Below are 7,500 nucleotides of genomic sequence, written 5' to 3'. Positions count from 1 at the left end.
TCCTGCCGACCGTTCTATTCAAGCCGACATCATGAGACAAAGCGGCTTACGAAAATACCAGGTGCGTGAAATACTATTGACTTTCGACTTAAAATACTGTATTCTTAATTATAATTGCTATATCTCACCGAATTCATTGTACTGCAATCTAATTCAGTATTTCCTGACCATCAGAATTATTAGTGACAGTAAATTGTAATAGTTTCTCAAGTAAAATGCATATTATAATTATAATAATTATTCATTCTGTTCTCAAACATGCTGAGTTCACTGAAGTGTTTGTCCCCCAACTTTGAACTATTGTTTTTCTCTTCCCTTCAGTTTACCTGGGAAAAGTTGTACAAGACACAGTCTTCACGTGACATGGGCACCCTCTTCTATTTCAGACAAAGGTTCGGACTGACAAATCTTCCACCTCAAGTGAAGAAGGTGCGGAGGCCCTTATGCTTCAGGTAACACGTGCACATATGCAAAGCCTTCATGGCATGGGCTGGAATGGAAACCCTTGAATCAAGGCCATTAAATCTGGAAATACCACCACAATCTGCAACTGTACAAGAGAAACATGAATTCTTTGATGGGTGCATTGGCAACTTTGTTGACAAGTATGCTTTGGTAGTTCCAGATGTGAAAGGATTGTGGGAGATGGAGGAAGCCCAGCGTGTAGAGTCAGAACAGGTTTCCAACCACATGCAGTCACAAACAAACCAAAATCTGTACAGGCCAGGTAATAAGTTATTAAAACTTTACTGCTGTTCATGACAACAAAGGGAAATATTTTTTCATTAAACAGGACTCAAGCCCAGAAACAAATACCAAAGAGGTTGTTTGCATAACCCCTCAAATACTAAAATTGTTGATATTTATTTATCACACTGTAAAATCCTTCACAAGTCCACTGTTATGGGTTAGTATTATTGGTGACCCTTTTTTCAAGGAGAGCCACTAGAGAAAAGGATTTCTTAAGAAAAGTGCTACATATTATTGGCCTGTAATATTTAACAATATTATTTAACTATGTACTGATGATTATTCGGCATTTGATTTAAGGTACTACAGTTCTGCTATTAAAGCAGAGCCAAGAGTTAGTAACACAGTGCCTTGTTGTTGCTGCTGGTCAGATTGTTGACAATGACTCTACAAGGACAGAAAAACCAGCCCCAACTGAGGCTGCAGTTCAAGTCACAGCTGTGATGAACACAAACAGCGCCCAAAATAAACTACAGATAGGTCAACTGGTAGTGTGGCCAAATAAAGATATGACAATCTTTCAAAGTGAAGCTGTTTTATTACACCTTGGAAAACAAAGTGAATGTAAGCATGGAATAAAAACTTCCCTTCAATTTACATACATACATACATGAAGGCTATGGCTGTACTTATTCCTATATAATGTTCTCTTCTATTTTCCTTTAATATTGATAAGGATGTCTGGTATGCCAGTGGTGGATCCAGACAGGCTCAAATGGTGAATGCATGAAAACATGGAAATTTTCTTGTCCATAACAGCAAGAGGGAGGAACATCATCCCTAGATCGACCACTGTAAATAAGCAGTAAAGCATTAAAAAAGTTATACATTTCAAAAAAAGATGGCACAGCTGCATAGAGCACAACCTATTTCATAATGTTTGGTAACAGAACAAATCCCTGCACCCCAGGGATTGAAGGCCACTGGAAATTCTAAGGGGGAAAAAACTCAACACTCTAATGCTTAAAGGGGCTAGGTCACGCTATTTTAGGTAATTTTGTTTAATTTTGTTAATTATGAGCTCTAAACGTCAAATTGGCAGAGCAAGAGTCTTTCATTTGCAAAATCACGGCCTCATAACAACTGAGAATGATTTTCCAGCTGTGTAAATGACATTTTGATATAGACTGATATAAATTTGAAAAAAGGTGGGTCTACGTTTTTCAAATTTACCCAAATTCAATCCATTTCAATCCTCTCCAGTTTTCTCCATCCATCACCCTTCTTGGCTTCCCTGTATTTTGTTAGAGTTCTTCTATACCGGTAGTTTTGAACAGTTATTTTGATATTTTAGTCAAATCTATGACCATTCGGTCAGTGCTGAAATTGCCTCAAATTGCGTGACCTAGCCCCTTTAAACTCACATTATTTGTTTGCTTATACAATGTACATTCTTTATCATAACACTGTGACACTACCTTTAATATTTACAAGGTTTATGGCTAACGACAACTTTCATTACTAACAACATTTCACTTACTGTTACAATTTAAATGTCAATTACTTATTTTCATCCTCACAAGATGTAAAGAAAAAACAATTATTTAATTTCAAGGGGTAGGGCATATCAAAATATTCCAGTGTTTAATGGAAAGGATGAAGCTAAACTGGAAATTCCCATGGGGTCAGGGAGGTGGCCCTTATGGATACTTTTTAAAATCAAAATAATTTATTATATCAGTAAGTTAAATAAATTTATAATTGCAGTTAGTGCGACTGCAGGCACCTTTGGAAATATGGCACCTAGCATACCTAGTTGGGCATATGCAGGCTGAAAACTCTTCCTAGAAATAAAATGCAAGTAAAATGAAAAACAATGTTATGTGACAATGATTATAACAATAGACTGTGAGCAATGATAGCAGATTACACCTGAATGGAATATGCCAAATTGAAATGAAGCTTTACTACTACTACTACTACTACTACTACTACCACTACCACTACCACTACCACTACCACTACCACTACCACTACCACTACCACTACAGGTACATGTTGCTCAGCCAATAGGCCACTATCAAAATTACCATAATACTCTTTGTTTGCCCTCCATAAGCATAATGTTTCCAGTCTCTCTTGGGACTCACAATGGTCCCAAGAGAAAATAAAAACAAGACTTATGCAAAATCTTTGAGGGCAAACAAAGAGTATTATGTTATTTTTGAAAGTGGCCTATTGGATTTCCACGTTTTGCATTAGTATTTTTTTGTGGATCATATGGTGTAGGCTAATTTTACAGTTTTGATCGGTACATGCAAATTCTGCATGATTGGGATCATCTGAATGTGATAAAACAAAAATGATGATAACACAAACATTGTCCCCCGTTACTTTAATAATCTGTAACTTTTTCACAAATTTCACCACAAAATTGAGGGTGGAGCTAGACTAAAATGAAGATAAACCGTAAGCAAATCCTTAAAATAGATTATACCGAAGTAACTGGAAAGAAATAAAGACAAGAGTTAAATACTTGCCACTCTACTATGAGATGTGCTTCATCAATCACGATAGCTCGCATATGGCGTCTCACTTCTTCGCAACCCAATAACTTACGCAATTTTCCAAGAAATACCTCCGGGTGGCCATAAATTATTCTATACTTCGATTGCTTGATTTCGTTAATTTCAACATCACTTAACGACTCAGTATTCCGAACCACTAAACTTCTAACTTGAATATCGTTCGGCTTGACTGTTTGATCTCTCATCAAGGCGTTTAAAGGAGAAACAATCAAAATAAAAGATTTCTTTGCTCCAAGCCACGCGTCAAAAACAAAGGGCAACAACTGAAAAATCAATGACTTGCCAAAGCCTGTCGGCAAAATAATTAAAGTGTCTTTCCTTAAAAAAACAATGTTCCTTATCGCCTCTTTCTGTTGTACACGTAGGGAAACATTTTCCATATTGAGACCCCTTACCTAAGGCCCGACACAAGGATTCCTCGAATCCTGCCTCGACAACCGCCATGACAGTCACAGACAGTGTATAGAAACATCACGACTGTATACATGAAGACCGGAAGTCCCAGAATCTAGGACTCGAAAATGCTATGTCTCCAGAGCCCTTCGTTTTCTCGTGCCAAGGCCCCGCCGACTAAGAGAAACGAAAAGGGCGATGGGGACGAGAATGGAAGACCCCCTATTTTTGAAAAACGCCCACCTTTTTATGGTTGACTTGACACACGCTGATTGACGTCTTATTAACAAATTAGCCAATAACAGATAACCATGTTAACACAAGTTGGCTTCCGACAAAACAAACCGAGGCACCGAGGAAACACCGAGCGATCAACGCAGGATTTGCCAGTGTGATTTTAAAGTTAAATTTGTAACGGCATCTTCTAAGCCGAGTACGACTGGTTATGTTTCTTCCGAGAATTTGTTTAAACCATCGAAAAGAAACTTACGGGAAAATTCTAGCTGATATTTGCATAGCGGTTGGAATAGAAGTTATCGATTTTCAGAACTTGTCAGCAACCGTGCGCTCGTAAAATACGAAATTTAGAAACATAACTCGTACAGAGTTCGATGGGTAGTAAGTAAGGCCGTTAAATGCAAATCTCCAGCAAAGCTGACCATGAAACCATTCAAGAGGTTTAAGTTTAAAACTAACCACGATTTCAGCGCGACTTGCTGGCTATTTTGTTGGTGCAGAGTGGTTGACGAAATGGATCGTACTGAATCTCCTGGAAATTACAGGCAAACATCCTCGCTAGTTTGATAATCCACAGTACGTTTTTGGTAAAATCGTTACGAAATCGTAGATGAAATAGCAAGTAAAAGTGCTTTAAAAAATCGAATGACTTTACAAAGGAGCCGCTTTCTTCCCACAATAAGTAAGAGAAGATTTCACAGGCTGCGTGGTTGTCTTCATCTTGTCTCAATCCATGACATAGGACTCAAGCTAACATCAGGCAAGGTAAGCAGAGAATTCGACGAATATCCTTGATCCTGAAACATGTGGATTCTGATAGTTCGCAGGCATTTTATTAAATTAAATTCATCCTGCGTAAATAAAGTATCCTTTGCAAGCGAAAGAAAAGCTCACTTCACTTCAGTCCAAACTTTTTGTCGACAATAAGGGCTGCCAATGTTTTGTTATCGAATCTTTTGCTTTTAATGAATTACGGAAACGCCATAGCGGCTTCAGCTGACACGTAAATAATATTGAATTTCCCTTGATGGATATTGCCCAAGCAGTCCAGATTTTCATTTAAATCACAGGCTGTCATTTCCATAGAATTTACCTTAACCACTAACTTGATCGCGTATTATGCTTTGAAATGGAGAAATCACGATGATACTCGAGAAGCCGGTTCTTCGTTTTAAGTTCTTTTATTTCGCACTCCGCACATCATGACAAACATCTGAAAAATCAAGCTTTTTCCGAATCCTGTTGGCAAAACGGCCATTACATCTATACAGTTAAAGAGATGGCGCATTGACAGTTCTTTTTTCCTTTTCAATGTAAAACCCGAGACCCGATTCGCTCAGCTTCGACACACGATTCAAAACCTTCCACATCTTCCACCATTGCCTTTTTCACGCTAGAACTTAGGAGAAATAAATTGCTCCAGGATTTGTCACCTGTCAATCATTGTGACTGTGCCGCACCAATCAGAAGCCCCCGTTCGTGGGCGAACGGGTTTTTCAAAAATAGGGGGTCTTCTTGCAAGCGTTCCCTCAGTCTCTTGCCCCAACTTCCGCGCGGCCAGTTTGCGGAAAATCGTTTCGAAGCTCTTTTTGTCGAAAAGGAACGCTTACTACGCAGGCTATCGTACAAACGGCCCTAATGTCGACATTAGGGACCTTTAGATTCTAGGACGAGTACGAGAACGAGTACGAGATTTGAATGCCCGGTTTTAGCGAAAATGCTTAGAAGATTCATAACCCGGACGATTAATCTTTCTCTTTGTTAGCAGTGTAGGTTGCTCAGTTATTCTTATTGCTGGTAACGTACCCTTTTTTGCTGATCGAAAAATACCAAAACTGCTACCGTGTTGTTGACTTGTTTTGACACGACGACATTCTTGCAAAACCTCGTACTAAAATGACGACGGTATCACGTTTTTCCCGCCAAAATGAAGCTGGTTAGCGCGCGCTCACTTTTGTTCATTGAGAAAATATCCTACTCGTAGTCGTTCTCGTCCTAGAATCTAAAGCTCTCTATTGTTTCAAGTTTTTACTGGGTTGCCAGAATGGCAATCCCAGACGGAAAATGTGTAATATTTCTCAGTTTATTTATTTATTTATTTATTTATTTTTCCGTGTCGGTAAAAGTCATCCCTGTCACTCCCCTGCTAAGTGGTGTCTTTGTGCATAGAGTCTTCTGTGCGTATTTTGTTAGGTTTGAGGGGGCTGGGGGTAATACGTAGATCAGTTTCTCTGGTGCACACAGGAGAACATTTAATTAAGCTGCAATGGCGTCGAAAGTCATTGTAACGCGAATGGCGTTTTAGTGGATCTTTAAACAAAGTATACCCTTATGGAGCTCAGGAATGGAACGTCAATTGGATAAACAAGACAGGCGGTGAAATAAAAATATCTGGAATCTTAAAAGCGACGAGTAATGGACTTTGACAACAATCTTTCGCCCGTCGAGCCGAAATCAAAGTGAGGTGTATTTTTAATATTTTGTCTAGCCTGGTGTGTTGCCAAGCCAAGTGTGGTGTTATGTACAACACTGAAACCAAATGGAAAATTCTCTGGTAACTTATGGGTTCAACAAAGACAGAGAAGGAATCGAACACCTTAATTAAGTGGATCTGTGATCTCTGTTGTCTGGCTATTTGTATTTATAATTTTGTACTCAACTCAACCCTGCACAGTTTTCCGGTAACAATTGGAAATTTAACTAATTCTTGTTAACCTTCAATGGCGTCGAAAGTCATTGTAACGCGAATGGCGTTTTAGTGGATCTTTAAACTAAATATACCCTCATGGAGCTCAAGAATGTAACGTCAATTGGATGAACAAGACAGGCGGTGAAAAATAAATATCTGGAATCGACAACAATTTCATTTTTCGCCGTTGTATATCAAGTGAGCTTTGTTTCTAGTATTTTACTGACTTGATATTATATACAACACTGAAATCAAATGGCAATTCTTTTATGGATTTAACAAACATTGAAGGAATCGAACGTCTTGAATGCATCACAGTGTTTACTAAAGTCGCATCTAAGTTGTCTGGCAAGTTACATTTATTTTGTACTCAACTCTGCAAAGATAAAAAAAAAAAATGGAAATATGACAGTGAAGAATTACTTGAATGAAAGCTTGTTGCCTCTTTTGTACTTTATTATTTACGGTCAAGGTACTTTGGAAAAGGGTTTGATGTGAACTGTCAGAAATGTATTGAATGGCATATGCTTTGTGACACCGATTGTGTGTCTCGTTTGTACGCACGCAATTGAAATAGGAAGGGTTTTTTGCCTCTAATAGCAAATATGTTGTTTGTTTCAATAAATTTTTCGCTGGAAAATATTTTTGTGAGATTTCCACCTTTTGTGAATTTTATCATGTTTTGTAATTTTCGAACTTAACAAATTTGCAGAAGTGTGTTGAAATATGCTACGAGAGGATTTTTGTGGTAGTGCACTGTAAGCAGCGCATAAGTCACGAAAATAAAGATGTCTGTTGGAAGCGTGCTTGAGTTTCAACAAAATGAGCCCCAAAATCAGTGATGCTGATAAATAATAAAGTAGCTGCTATTTCCAAAACGATGGAATTACCTGGTGATAAATA

General features: G+C 38.2%; 2 protein-coding genes and 2 long non-coding RNA genes across 4 annotated transcripts in view; 2 read left to right on the top strand and 2 right to left on the bottom strand.

The window, feature by feature from the left end:
- LOC138027052 (meiosis-specific nuclear structural protein 1-like) overlaps window positions 1–364 on the bottom strand; it is a 6,919-nt gene extending 6,555 nt beyond the window's left edge. The window contains exon 1 of the mRNA XM_068874552.1: window positions 327–364. The gene's annotated coding sequence lies outside the window, so the exon portion shown is untranslated. The remainder of the gene's footprint in view (window positions 1–326) is intronic.
- The window catches only part of LOC138027054 (uncharacterized), a 1,693-nt gene extending 519 nt beyond the window's left edge, over window positions 1–1,174 (top strand). The window contains exons 1-3 of the long non-coding RNA XR_011127399.1: window positions 1–61; window positions 322–727; window positions 1,051–1,174. The exon at window positions 1–61 is cut by the window's left edge and continues 519 nt beyond it. This is a non-coding gene — a long non-coding RNA (uncharacterized lncRNA). The remainder of the gene's footprint in view (window positions 62–321; window positions 728–1,050) is intronic.
- Window positions 1–7,500, top strand: part of LOC138026509 (tripartite motif-containing protein 2-like) — a 23,436-nt gene that overhangs the window by 9,316 nt on the left and 6,620 nt on the right. The gene's annotated exons all lie outside the window — the stretch shown is intronic.
- LOC138027053 (uncharacterized) lies at window positions 1,269–3,744 on the bottom strand. Its single transcript, XR_011127398.1, has 3 exons — window positions 3,674–3,744; window positions 2,503–2,534; window positions 1,269–1,542 (listed from the first exon to the last, which is right to left on the bottom strand). It is a non-coding gene; the product is annotated as an uncharacterized lncRNA (long non-coding RNA).

Source organism: Montipora capricornis, chromosome 12, assembly GCF_036669925.1.
Source record: "Montipora capricornis isolate CH-2021 chromosome 12, ASM3666992v2, whole genome shotgun sequence".
Classification (NCBI taxonomy): Eukaryota; Metazoa; Cnidaria; class Anthozoa; order Scleractinia; family Acroporidae; genus Montipora; species Montipora capricornis.
This window is presented reverse-complemented; position numbering and strand designations above follow the sequence as displayed.